The sequence below is a fragment of the Euphorbia lathyris genome, chromosome 5, assembly GCF_963576675.1.
Source record: "Euphorbia lathyris chromosome 5, ddEupLath1.1, whole genome shotgun sequence".
Taxonomy (NCBI): Eukaryota; Viridiplantae; Streptophyta; class Magnoliopsida; order Malpighiales; family Euphorbiaceae; genus Euphorbia; species Euphorbia lathyris.
In genome coordinates this window covers 74,903,113-74,916,724 of record NC_088914.1, presented here as the reverse complement: position 1 = coordinate 74,916,724, position 13,612 = coordinate 74,903,113, and the positions used below count along the sequence as shown (strand labels likewise).

At 37.1% G+C, this 13,612-nt stretch overlaps 1 pseudogene; it reads right to left on the bottom strand.

Annotated features, from left to right (window-relative positions):
• Positions 1–384: 384 nt before the first annotated feature.
• Positions 385–480, bottom strand: LOC136231617 (small nucleolar RNA R71; annotated as a pseudogene).
• Positions 481–13,612: the final 13,132 nt, after the last annotated feature.

The window sequence follows — 13,612 nt, the reverse complement described above, 5'->3', positions numbered from 1 at the left end:
AGAAATCATGGCCGATCCACCGACACTTATGGATTACGCTAGGCCAGGAATGGCCGATGTAACTAATAGTGTAGTTAGACCCCGTATAAACGCAAATCAATTTGAAATTAAGCCTGCTTTGCTTAATATGTTGCAAAACAACGTAACGTTTTACGGATTGCCTAACGAAAACCCTAATGCACATTTGACAAATTTCTTAGAAATTTGTGACACTTTTAAAATTACTGATGTAACAGCCGAAGCAATCAAACTTCGCCTCTTTCCTTTCACTTTGAAGGATAAGGCAAAAATTTGCTTAACTTCTATGCCTGCTGCAACATTTGAAACTTGGGACCAATTAGCCCAAGCGTTTTTACAAAAATATTTTCCCTTAGGAAAACCGCAAGAGTCATCAAAGAGTTGACATCTTTTACACAAAATGATAATGAAACTCTTTATGAAGCTTGGGAACGTTTTAAAGAACTTCAACGTTTATGCCACACCACCAATTGCCAGATGCACTTTTAATGCAGACATTCTATAATGGATTAAATCCTACGACTAGAGGTTCATTAGATGCTATGTCTGGAGGGTTATTTATGAAGAAGACGTCCGCCCAAGCAAGAGAACTTTTGGAGGAAATGGCAATCAACAGCAGTATGTGGCCCGCAGAGCGTGGACATATACCAACGGCGAAACCATCATCCTCATGTACATCATCGGTTAAAGGTATAATGAATCTTGATCCTGTAGCAATGTTACAAGCCCAATTTTCTGCCTTATCGCACAAAATTGATAAATTTATGGCACCATGCGATCCTAATGATCCGATCCAGAGAGACATTGACTACGAAGGTATGAATGAGATAGAACAGGTAAATTTTGTCCAAGGACAAAACCAAACTACTAATCCTTATTCTAATACTTATAATCCTGGATGGAGAAATCATCCTAACTTTAACTGGAAAGATGGTAATAATAATAATAATGCAAATGCTAATCAATATCGTATAAACAATTATCAAAATCAAACAAGAGATACGATTAGCACTTTATCTTCAAAAATCGACAAATTTATTGATGCTATGAATGGAAAGGTAAGTAATCAAGACGATGGTTTTAAACGGATCGAAAATAAATTCGATCAGCTTATCAAAAACCAATCATCTAGCATCCATAATTTGGAGGTTCAAATTGGACAACTTGCTAAATCAATTCCATCCCACAAAGAGGGAAGTCTTCCCAGCCAAACGAAAGAAAATCCGAAAGAGCATGTTAAGGCTATCACTCTTCGTTCGGGGAAAAACTACTTGGTCCGGAAATGCCCGGAATTTCAACTTTACCTGGAAATGATTTACCAAAATCCAAAGAAGATACATTAAAACAAAAAGATACACCAATTGACTCTAATCCGAAACCATTTGTACCAAAGCCACCTTTTCCACACAGGGTCCGAAATAAGGACCATGATAAACAACTGTTATCATTTTTGGACAAACTTAAAAATTTACATATAAATTTAACATTCATGGATGCGATTACGCAAATCCCTAACTATGGAAAATTCTTGAAAGATTTAATTTCAAAAAAGATTAGTTGGGAAGGAATTTCATCCATTTCACTTTCTAAAGAATGTAGTTCGATAGTATCAAGCAAATTACCTACTAAACTCAAAGATCCCGGATGCTTTACCATTCCGTGTACATTGGGAAATATGGAATTCCCAAGCTGTCTTTGCGATTTAGGAGCTAGTATAAACTTGATGCCATTGTCTATTTTTGAGAAATTAGGATTAGAAGAAGACATCAAGCGTACCAATATGGTTTTGCAATTAGCGGATCAATCCACTAAAAGACCATATGGTATAATTGAAGACGTTTTGGTAAAAGTTGACAAATTTATTTTTCCTACTGATTTTGTTATCTTAGATTTTGCTTATGATGCTAATTGTCCGCTAATCTTTGGTAGACCATTCATGAACACGGGACGTGCTCTAGTTGATGTGTCGGAAGGAAAAGTAGTTTTACGAATAGGTGACGATAAGATCGAGTTCGATATGAATCAAGCGATGAAATATCCTATGGAGGATTTCGCTTGTATGAAGCTTGATTTAATTGAAGAATGTGTTAATGACATTGTTCAAAGAGAAGAAATAATAGAACCTATAATGGGTGAAGAATTAGAAGATGGACCAGTTCCGCCTTCAGTAATAGTTCCACCTAAATTAGAACTTAAAGAGTTACCAAACCATTTGAGGTACAACAAAGAATATTGGGCTAGTAGGGAACTTAACAAAATTTATTACGAAAATATCTCCGAAATAGGAACTAATTTCGTAACAAGATTTCCTGACATTTAAATCATTTCATTTTTCTTTTATTATTTTTATTTTTTATTTTTATTTTTATTTTTGTTTTGTTTTAGATTATATCATTTTAGAATTTTAGATATAGAAATATATATTCGAGTCATGATTAATTTTTAGGAATTTCATAAAAATTAGAAAATTCAGTGATTCTCAGTTGAGAATTTCAGATTCTCAGTTGAGAATTCACATATATGAAATTCTTAATGAGGTAGAAATATTTCTGGACTTATAGAGAATTTCAAATTCTCAGTTGAGAATTTAGGCATGGCTAGAAGTCATTGAAAATTGAAGGGAAAAATTTCTGAACTTACCGAGGATGAGGATTCTCGGTAGAGGATCAGGAGTTTAGAGTTTTGACAACTGATTTTCGCAGGAAAATCAGCGTGTCGCGACCGCGGGTCAGCATCCTCGGTCGCGACACGGGGGAAATTTTGCCCAGATTGAACCTTTTCTCAGCAGTTGTAACTATTCAGAATGAAACACTAAGTTTTTCTCATTTCTAAACGATTTGTTTCATGCCTTTTCACTTCGAAACAACACCTCTTTTCGTCCTAGGATCTTATATATAGGTACTAGAGGTCCAGTTTTCTGTCACTTTCTTTTTCATCTCTATCAGAACTATCTCTGATTTTCTTACCATTCATAAAATCCAAACACTAAGTTCAGAACTTTTCTTCCTTACTCTTTCCAAAAATCATGGCTTCCTCAAACACTTCATCTAAGAAAGTTATTGCTTCACGCAATAAACATGTGGATATATCAGAGCGTTATGGATGTAACTTTCCCATCTTTAATCACGATGAGGGAAGGCGCTTCCTGAAACTTCGATACACTTTCTTTGTCGGAATGCTGTACATGGACGACTTTCTTAATGATCAATTAGGAATTAAGGAAGATATGAGTCATTACATGGAGCGACTAGGATGGACCAGATTTGTCGATATGAAGTTTCCTATAATTGGAGACTGGATATTAGAGTTCTTCTGCACAGTGCGTTTTGTTAACAAGCGTCGTGTGCGTCTCAGTTTTCGTCGGGATGGCAAAACTTTCACTTTTGGATATCCTGAATTGCATGCTTGGTTTGGTTTTCCTTTGAAGGATGCTACCAAACGCCATCATGGAAGAGATATGACGTCCACTGATATTTGGCGAATGCTCACCGATATCTGGCCTTTCCACCCAAAACTTGCCTATAATAAGTCTTTCTATTCCAACTCTATACTATATTTGCATAAGTTTCTGAGTCACAGCCTGTTCGGTCGCACATTCAGTAGTGTCGTCCAAGAATCTGATCTTTATGTCCTTGGCGATATATTTCAAGGCAACGTGGTTGATTCTTCAAAAATTCTGATGGAGGGTCTTGTTGCAGCATCTAGATCCAAGGCTAAGAAGGTTGGGTTCGGGAATATTATATGTGGAATAATTCTAGGGACCAAGGGAAGTATTTCTGTTCCTTGGAGTGATGCTGAATCTTTTCCGATGCTAGACTATGAATTTTTAGAATTTGAAGGTCTAGTGAAGCGAGTTTTTCGATCGGGACCAAATTTTCTTTCTGCACAAGAACGTCAAGCCTTCGTGCAGTTGAAAATTGATCGATATAGGGCTAAGAAAATCCCGATTGAAGGGGACGAATTTTTAGCATAGCTTGTGTTTTGTTTGTTTGTAAATAAATGTTAATAAATAAAAATTTCTCTTTTGCATTATACTTTGTTTTTTATTATATGGTTACATTTTAATTTCATAAATTTAGACCAATGAATCAATTAAATGCAAACTTAATCATTTCATTAACTAATTAATTGATTAATAATTAAATTTCAAGTTCCTAACATAAGATTCATTTAACTTAACTTAATGAATGCACATAAATGTTTCAATTAATTTTAGTTCCAACCCTTTCATATTTCTAATTTTAACATTCATTAATTAAAGCATTTTCATTTATTTTTTTTTTTTCATTAATAAGGATAAACCTTTGGTTTTCCTTATCATTTAATGATTTTCATTTATGTTTTAAGTACAGATTTCATTTTTCAGGAAGTTCAGGATATAATTTATCAAGAAAATGCACGAAATGAAGTAAATAAACTGAATTTGGGTAGCCACGAGGTGATCCGCGACCGCGGATGCGCTTCCACGGTAACATCAGAAAAATTCCAGAAACTTTCAGACACAAGATTCGCTGCCCAGCGCGATTCGCGGCCGCGAATGTTGGATTCTCGGTAACTTCAGATTTTTCTTCTCAAATTTCAGAGGATATGTTGGTTGAAAAACGCGATCCGCGACCGCGGATATACATCCACGACCGCGACACGCGTAATTCAGGCACTCCAGGTCCGGTTTTCGACCTATTTTTCCATTCTTCCTATACCTTTTCCTTTTCTATTTAACCTATACCTATTCTTCTTCCTATTCATCCTCTATTTACACCTTTTCCTATTCAACCTCTAACTATATTAATTACTCTTCCTATTTCAACTCTACCTATTCCAATTCCTATTCCTACTCTAACTATTTAACTTGCTACTCAAACCCTATATATACCTATTACTTACACAAACCTTACATCACCTCCAAATTTAACCAATCCCCTACTCTTACCCCTTCCCAATACCTTACTTTTACTCTTCCCAATTTCATCATTACCCTTTTCAATCACCTACACCTTTCAACCTCAAGAATCCACAACACTTATACTTCATCTTCAACCTCAAGCTTTTCTCTCTTTTCATCTTTTTCATCTTTTTCTCTAAAACCCTAACATTCATAACACATAAACACCATAACCATGCCTAGAGCAAAGCGTGTTGGACACAAGCCAGCTGTCACTGAGGCTAATCGCCTTAGGGTTAGTTGCGGGGCTTATTTCGACATTCATTCTGAAGAAGAAGTTGGACGTTTCAAGCACTTTTCACACGCCAATCGTAAGTTCGTGGATATGCAGTTTCTTGACTTTGATTCGGTAAGGAAGTTGAACTTCACTACACAAATTACTGCTTTTATTGAAACTTTGGGATGGGAAACTTTTGCTTCTATGCGTTTTCCACAAATTCAAGAGTATGTGGTTGAGTTTTTGGTTACTTTAACAATGAACAAGAAGAGGACTGAAATTTCTTTTCGGAATAAGGGTATTACCTATACAGTTGATTATGAGGCTATGGGTAATATGTTTGGTTTCCCTACTAGTGACTTTTATGATAAGCCTCGGGATTTTGATAATAACTCTTTTTGGCAAACTCTGTCTGACCAAACTTCTTTTGATTCTAAGAACACTTCGAGCAAGTTAATTAAGGATAATTGTGTGTTCTTCTTTCACAAGTATTTGAGTTTTTCACTTTTTGGTCGTGTTGAGAGTTCAAAGATTCAAGTCCGGGATTTGTTTGTCTGGGATTGTTTGTTCAAGGGTTTACGGGTTGATAGCATTGGAATGATTTTTGATAATTTGTATCGTGCTTCGAGGGCTCATACCACTCAAGTCCCTCTCGGTAATTTAATCACCGCTATTGTTTTGGGGGCACGGGATGAATTGGCTACTTTTGATATGTCCGCCTACCATGGATATGTTCCAGTTTTGGACATTGCGGCTCTTGAGCGGGCTCATTTATTGGTTTCTGCGGCTCCTCCTGTTTTTATTTCGTATGCTACCCGTATTGCACATCTTCGTGGCACTATGGGTGGAGGTGCTTCTAGTTCTCATAATGTAGGTACCGACGAAGAAGGAGCGAAGGACGGTGGAGACGCTGCACCACAAGCCCAAGCAACACAAGATAATGATCCGGTGGATTTAAGGAGAATTTTGAACCAAATCAATGCCAATAATAGACAAATGAATTTGAGAATTGATGATTTGGTGGAGAACAACATGGTGATGAATGACAACCTCAATACTTTGAGGCGTGCGCATCGTTCAACTCGGCATCGGATGCTTTCATTTTTCCGACGCCGAAATGTGGAAACTTCACCAACACCTCCGGATTCCCCGCCACATGCTTAGGTTTTATCTTTTATTTTTATCTTATCTTATTTCAATTTCAGTTTCGTACATTTTTATATTTATTATGTTTCGTACAATTTCTAATTTCACTTTAATTTTATGATGAATGTTTTTGCTATATCTTTCGTTTATTTCCGTTTGTTTTATCTTTAGTGTTTTATCTCCATTTTTGCCCCCATGAGGACATGGTCCAATTTAAGTGTGGGAGGAGATATATACATATATCATTTTATGCAAACGAATGAATGAATATATGCAAATGAATGAATGAATGTATGCATCGCTTGTTTTTCAAAATACAAATGCAACGTATATTGCAACACTTTTAAATATATTGCAACAAATGAAAAAAACTTAACATTTTTTTTATGAAATATCATTTTTATGATTATTTTTAGGTTATCATTATCGATAGAAATAAATATTTCTATACGGGTAATATTTTTCAAAATATATTTTTCACAAATCTTCGACACGATTTTAAGTAAAATTGTCTCGAGTGAATGTATTTAAGTAAAAATTCTTTATTTTTAATCTCTATTTCATATCATGAAATTCATGATACAATGAATCTTATTTTAAATTTTCAATTAGGTTTATAGGCATTAAATTTGAACTAACAAATTTTTTAGCTCGGTTTTGATTTTGTCTTACATTAACACCAATTGAAGTTTTTAAGGAAACTATAGCCATAATACATGTTGAATTTTAAGTCAATATATGATGAATGTGCTAATTTTCTTTTTCCCAAGTTATAATCAATAAATCGTATTCTTAACTTTTGGCCACGATTGAGACCAACCTTATCACAATCGAGGTATGAAAGGGAAGAAATTAATAAGTAAAAGCGTACTTTTGGCCACGGTTGCGACCACCCTTATCACAATCGAGGTATGAAAGGAACGTTTAAATTAGAAAAATTAAGCGTGTTTAAAGTTTAAAGTAACGATTGCGTCCACCCATGGCATGGTCGGTACCTCTTAAGCGAACACAAAACAAATGCATATAAAGTTACGATCGAGACCACCCTTATCACGGGCGTAACTAAGCAAATAAATTAAACTAAATACTCATATATAATAATTCAAGTTTGGGAAAGGAAGTTTGGTGCTTTGAAATGCCTTGAGATGGAAAACTCAATAACGTGCGTGCTTACATCGTCCCGAATACTTCAATTTAAAAATTAAAATATAAGACGAATGATATATCGTATTTATACTAAGTTAGTTTGATATTTTGCGTATAAATTTTCCATGTGAAGTTAGTCTTTTCGGCTTAACTAATTTAAAAGGTAAACACAAAGATATATGTTTTATTTTTTATAAAGAGATTAGTTAAGGAATAAATTCAGTGAAATTTTGCTCGGGACTAGCAAAAGATTAAGTGTGGAGATTTGTTAAGCCCAAAATATACCTAAAATATCATTAACATTTACATCATTTTTATTACGAATTTGTGTTATTTATATCTGTTTAGATTACTTTTACTTTCGAATATCTTTCTTTCTTGCAAGGTACTTGAATATTTGGTAAAATCCAAATAGGAACGAAAAAGGATCTAAAACAGAAGAAAAGCCCTACAAAAGGAGTCAAAGACGACGTAAATCGAAAGCGCCAAGTCGAGGACACGAACGAAAGCAAGAAGTAAGAAAACCTGCCGGGCCGCGACAGTGGATCCCCGACCCGCGGCCGCGACACGCGCGGTACAACCAATTCTCCCCTTCGTCCGTCGCTCAAGCTCAGTGCTACGTCATTCACGGCCGCGGATTACTATCCTCGGTAAGTGCAGAAATTCACCAAGAGCATTTAACACATGCTGAAAATCCAAGAAACGCGTTCGTTCAAGTGGATAAAGACGTCCTTTCACAACGGACACGACTCTTAACCAACGGATACATCACTTCAAACACAACCCTTCAACATCTATAAATAAAGAGTTGATGTTGAGAAAAAGTGTAATGAAATGCTATAATATAGATATAGAAATCAGAGCGTAGAACTTATGTCGAAGTTCTAAGTAAAAACATTTCGAGAGTTAGAAATTAGATTCTGTACAAAACAAGATGAGGTACACATATTGTTTATAGTTTAATTACAACTCAGTAGCGTTTAGACATTGTTCCAGTTTTAGTTTGCATCATGGTAGTGGCCGGCCGAATCCCTATTACGAAGTTACAGCGAGAAGATTGAGTAAAGTGTTCGCCCCCGAGCCTGACAACCTCCTAGGAAACCCAAGGAAGCGGAACCGATCAAGCCCTTCACTTGCACGCCCTCGAAGAACTCGATGCTCCTTATTCTATGTAAACTTGTATCAATTTACATTTCATCTAATAAAGTCCGTTCTATTCGACAAATCGTTATGCAGCACTTATGGTAACCAATCCAATATAAGTGAGGCTGGTGTTTTCATTAATATGCACTTGAATTCAAAATCATTACAAGGAAACTTTGTTGAACACTTAGGCAAATTATCATCTCGAAAGAGTGTTAATTTGAGTAAGGGCAACTATCCCGAAAGGGTTTTGTCGCGTTCAAAGCCAATTAATTAGAGGTTCCGTCATTTATTTCATCATCATAATAATACAAAGTTTAAGTTGTTTTCTTTGCTTAATGCAAATGAACAAATTCATTCCTTTTTCTAATAAGTTCTAAATGTTCCTGTTTTGTAAAATTCATCCTTAAAATCAGAAGATCTTTCTAACAATCGATTTATTCTAAATACATAATCTTATTCCAGCACTTTCAAATACTCAAAGTTCACAAATTCAATCAAATAAATTTCCTAAATTCAATTAATCCAATTTTCACTTTTCATTTACATTTAAATAATAAATCCAACAAGTTCGAAATTAATAATTCAAAAATAAGTTTTTCGTTAAAAAACGTATCCCTGTGGGATCGATATTTTTATTACTACAAGCGAAACCGTGCACTTGCAGATATTTTTATTACTACATATTGACCAACTTCATCTTCCCCAAACTCAACTCAGCCTCATCTGCATCCAACTTTGAGCAGTGCTTCATATGGCACATGCTGACCTACACCCCTCTCAACCTTCCGGTATTTCTGGTTGGTGCGCTCCAGCGAGCAGGTAAGAAACTTCGGTTAGGTTCTTTAATCACTAAGATCCTCGAGGATAAACAGATCGAGACCGTAAATGAAACTGATACCTTGGGAAGGGAGATCACAGCAGCTCTGCTGGGTGGATTATTATACAATCAACCATTGAAAGGATATAAAGAAGTTGAAGATATTGAAGAAAATGATGAAGCTGAACAGGAAGTTGTGCCTGAGGATGAGCCTGAGAAAGAAGTGGAGGCTCCTGCTGAGTCCCCTAAGGACAAGAAGAAAAGAAAAGCGCTGGAAACATGTGCAAAAAGATATTGATGCAGTGCCCAGGAAGAAGCGGGCTATGAACAGAGCTAAGAATGTTGATGCTGACCAACCTCAAAATACACCTAGGTCAGCAGAGAAAAGGAAAGGGCAAGCTGAGCCTGAAGAAGAAAATAAGGAATCTCCAGAACTGCCTCTAAGAAAGAAGAGTCGAAGTTCTGGTTTAAAAATTGTTGAAGCTGATCCCCTTGACAAGGTCGTCACCCCTCAGTCTCACTTCGCCAAAAGCCGTGGGATTGACCTTGAAAAATCACCCCGTATGCAAGAAGAGCAAACACAGAGAAAGGATACAACTCAGGTTGAGTCTGAGGAAGTAGAAGAGGTTGATCAAACTAATGCAGAAGCAGAACAAGGACAGGATGTTACTCAGCTTAACATTGAGGAAGAAGATCATGCTGAGCTTTATGATGCTGAGCAAGTTGAGAACACTAATGCTGACTATGGGGAGCACTCATCTTCAGATTCCAGTGAAGGTATTCAAGCTGACCCTTCATCCCCAAAAGCTCCGAGACGATGGAGACTCAAGAAGAAGGCACAAAAGCAAATTGATCTTCTGGATGATTCCCCTCCTCAAGATATTGATGCTGAACTCTCCAAAATTCAGTTCAAATATTTCTCCCATGATGCTGAGCCTGAGTCTCCTCCAACGGATCTTGTGCAAAACCAAGCATCTGTTACTCATATTGAGGAACAAGCCAAGACTCCGGAGAATCCAAAAACTGCCGAGCAAGAGCTCGAAGTCGCAGCTACTCAACAAGGCGAGCAAGCTATTAAACATCCAACTCCACCTCCTCAGGTCCATACTTCTGTAAGTCCATCTCTCCAAACTCAGTTTCCACAGAGTCATGAGAACTCAGCTCCTGGTACTGAGATCCCTAAAGGACCCACTCCTGACCACTCAACTCAAGCTGACAAGCAGCCAACTCCACCACCATCCAGCTCAACTAACATCCCTACCTCTGAGCCAAATCAAGCTGGTCAGTTTGCCTATCTAAGTGCAACTCAGTCTGGTCGTCGCATCATGGAAACTGCATAATCTCTTCTCCAGGAGTTCACGACTTCTAATGCTGCTGGGTCTGCTAATCCTGAGTCACCCAATGTCTCTGCCATTACTCAACTTCTGAATGAAATCAAAGGGCTCAAGGACCTTATGAGTGTTATGATGTCAGTTCAAACACAGCAACCCAAGCAAGACCAAATTGCCAAAATGACTGAGCTGCTACTTCTGATGGTAAACCATATGAACTCCCTTGAAGGCAAGATCAATAATCTCTCTGCTCCAAATCCAGGCTATGCAACTTCTGCTGAGTTAGATCAGCATTTCGCCAAACTGAGATCAGAACTGCCCAATCTTGGCGCATCGGTTAATACTGAGTATGCCACATCTGCTGAACTCCAAGAATGCTTTACCAAGCTCAATACTGAGCTGACTTGTACGCGTGAGTTAGTCTCCTCCTCCTCTCAGTGTACAATTGACCAACTGAGTGAAGCAATAAGTCTACTCAATGTCAACAAAGCACAGATGGATGTTGACCCAGTCTCCAATGGTCAACTCTTGAGCTTTTCCCAAGCAATTATGAAGGCAATGCGCATCAACAATGCTCAGCGCATGTTTTATGACTCTGCCATGCTGAAGATGTACCACCAATCTTTTGCTCAGCTCACCAGCTCGCTCACCTGGCTTAGCAAATCACATGAATGCCTACTCAGCATGATTAGCAGCTCTTTCCGGGTTCCTCGCCATGTCCAAGATGACAGTGTACTTGTAATTGATGGCTTGCGTGAAAGCACAAAGAGGATCCAGCGTTACACAAATGTCCTCTCCACTGCTGCTAGCAACGATACCTTCCTTTATAAACCCGATGATGGCAAAACGGGGGAGAAAAGCCAAGAAGGAACTCAACTTCTAGGTGGTGCATCCGGGAGTAAAAGATAAAGGCAAAGGAGTATATAAAGCTGACCATCAAGCACAAGTCAACTTGAAGAAGAAGAAGTAGACTATAGAGTAGTCTAGAACTTAGCTCATACCTCATTCTATGCTTAATATTTATAGTTTTTGCTGAGCAAATTTATGATAAACATTACTTTATCCACTTTATCTTCATATCATGCTTAGTAGTATATATTATATATTGAACTGTCCAAATTTGAACAAACAAACCATAACGAAACTGAAGTAATAAAATGTTTCATAAATTGACCATTTCTGAAAGCTAACCTGAATAACTTGATCTTAAAAGGTCTAGAAGTAATTTTAGTCAGTACAAGTATTTTTAATTTATCTCAATTAAATCTTGGAAGGTTTAGAGTTAAATTAATAGATGCAACCCTTACGGGGGAGCAACTTCAGAAATATGAAAAATGATTCAATCATGGGGAATTTCAAAACTGAGTTCCATAATTATGTATTTTGCCAACATCAAAATGGGGGAGTTTGTTGAAACACCTTTCCACAAGATTTTGATTTGACAAAATCATCCATGATTAAGGGATAACTAAATTTAAGTGCTTTGATTTTATTATACTAATCTGTGTGTTCAATATTGAGTACAAATATATATATAAAGATAAGGACAGGACAAAGTCAGCAGGAGATGAACAGAATAAGCTAAGTGAAATGAAGGTCAGCATGGAAGCCTAAAATATCAAGCTGAGTGAAATTAACCTTAGCACCAAAAGACCAAGTCATAACAACCCAACACAAAGAGAATAAAGCTCAGTATAAGAAGCCGTGTTAATGTTCGTCTAACAAAGCTGAGTGTATCTTCAGGGCAGCATGAAAGAGTCGTTTGCTAAAGGACAATGATTACCGCCCCTCTGCACCAATAATTGAAATCTTGGAAATACACAGAAGACAGATTCTGAGATGTATGGTTCAATGGATTATTGGTAAAAGACAACTGGCACAAAAAGACAAGTCTGACGCAAGAAGACAAAGCCTGACGCCTGAAGAAAACAGAGGAAGGGAATGGCCTGAGCAGTCTGAAGCTGACCAGAAGATGTTCCCCAAAAGAGCCGTTTTGGTGTTAATGGCTAAAACAATTCAAATGATCCATCTGCAGATTTCCATCTATAAAAGGACAATCAAGAACCTTGGATCATGGCCGATTAACAAAAAGAAAAACACAAGAGAGAAAGAAACAATTTCAAAAGCACTCAAATACAAGAAAGATCTTACACCAAACTTTCTATTCCCTGTGTAAATGCTAGAGTGATTCTTTGTAATCTTCTAAAGTGTTCTTTACTGAAAAGAGAACAAGTGTTTATCAATTGTAATATTGAGAGTGTCGTGCTGAGTGCTTGGTTGTAAGCATTCAGTGGTAGAGAAATCTAGGTGCTGGGTTGTAGCACTTAGTAAGAGTTGAGTAGACGAATAGAGGAAGGTACTCTTGCATATTCAACTGCCTTGTAATCGGTTTGTGCTCTACCATTAAAGAGCTCAGTATTGGATTCAAAAAGCCCGGAGGACTCTGGGGACTGGACGTAGGCAGAGAGGCCGAACCAGGATAAGTGATACTGAGTAATCTCTAAACTCTCTCTTAATATATATATATAAATTGCATGTGTCGTTTGTTTTATTTACTCAGCATATAAATTGCCTAAGCTGACCCTGAGTAAATAAGTGGTGCTGAGTTAGAAGCTGACCTCCAAGAGTGTCAATTCCTAACTTACAAGAAAACAACCTTAGTCAACATCTGACTAAAGCTGTCTTGAAATATATCTCACCAAGCTGACCAAAAGCTGAGTTCACCAACTCATAAAAATTTATAAGTCAGCTTATCAAATTAAACACGAAAAAGTTATATTAGTTCCTAACCCCCCCTTGGAACTAATCACACGGGACCAACACACACTTCGCCACTACTTCAGGTTTCT